The following is a 1,561-nucleotide window of genomic DNA, read 5'->3' on the forward strand; positions in this document are numbered from 1 at the left end:
GCCGGTGAATCTGTAATTTGTGATGGATGCAGCAGGTATGGTTTGGGATGTGCTGGAACTTGGTACACCCTTTCCTCTCAAGGAAACTATTTGTACAGAGTTGTTGGGATTTATGATAATGTTACTTATACTTCTTATGCATACATCATTCTAACACCACACTCATTGCCAGAGAGCCTGTTTTCTTCCTCTCTCTAGAGTAAGCACATTTCTATAGACAAAATAATATTTTATCTAAACTCATTACAAATTGCTATTGTTATATTGTAATATGTCCATTTTCACCTATTTTAGGAAAATAATACTGAAATAGTTTTATTATGTTTAGTGTATGGCATATATTTTAATTCTATAGACATTCTGTGAGATAGTTTTGTCAATTTCACAATTAGTTTTCTTCTGTATGTTTATTTTATTTTTGTGTTTCATTGCATCAAGTACATGATTTATATATATCATTCTTGTCTAAAGTATAAAGATGCTTGAAATAAAATTTGTGTGGGTTATATACACAATGAAATACTACTCAGCTGTAATAAATGATGAAATTGTCCAATTTTCCACTCACAGATAGAGCTAGAAGAATTTATGTTGATTAAAGTCAGTCAAAAGCAGAGGTACAGGTATAGAATGAGTTTTATCATATGTGAAAATGTAGTATTGGATGTAGTATTGGAATATTATGCATGAAATGTATGCATGAAATTCTAATATTAACAGTATTGCAAATCAAAGTGCTTCAAAAGAATCTTAAACAAACACTGCTATATTCAAGATTATATTATTTGGTTTGCTAAAATGTAATTAAAAATATTCAAATACTTTTGTTCATTTGCACAGGTTTCTACAATTAGTAAAGTTCTGATAATCACAAATGGCTAACTGATATAAGAATGTAAGTACCTGTTCTTTTGTCCTCAGGTTAGGATTATTTGGAAGGATGAACTGAGTTCAGGGCTCTTCAAGGATCAGCTGAGGTTTTCTGGGGGGAACTTCTGTTTTTTTAAAAAAAAAACTTTTTACCAAACACTTCTACTCTACCTCTAGTTCTGATAATAAGAGTGTATTTCTCAAGAGAATTCCTGCATACTGTTTCCTTGTCTTTGGAATCTGCATTTTGAAGACACACTTTAAGACAATGGACTTTATTAATGAGTATTAACAGACTCCATTAGTTCATTCATTTACATTTTCTTGTTTGTGGGATATCTGGCTGTGCTTAGTGATCACTATTGATGGTACTCAGGGGACTAGCTGTTGGGTAGCCAATTTAACTAGAAATGTGCAAATCAACATTCTTAGGATGCCTTGTAGTATTAATTGCCATATTTTACTTTTATCAGATACTATGTCTTAGAATAGATGATGTAAATATATTGTATCCAGAGAAACTCCTCTTAAACATCTGTTTTTGAGAGTTGTTTAAGCTTTAGTGACCTATTTTCTTGTATCAAAATAGGGACTTTATCATGATTAAAGACAATCTATGTAAAACGTCTTCCATAACATGTTACAACATATAAATAAGTTCTTAATACATATGGGTCAATCTATAAACAGA

This window comes from Suncus etruscus, chromosome 20 (genome assembly GCF_024139225.1).
Source record: "Suncus etruscus isolate mSunEtr1 chromosome 20, mSunEtr1.pri.cur, whole genome shotgun sequence".
NCBI lineage: Eukaryota > Metazoa > Chordata > Mammalia > Eulipotyphla > Soricidae > Suncus > Suncus etruscus.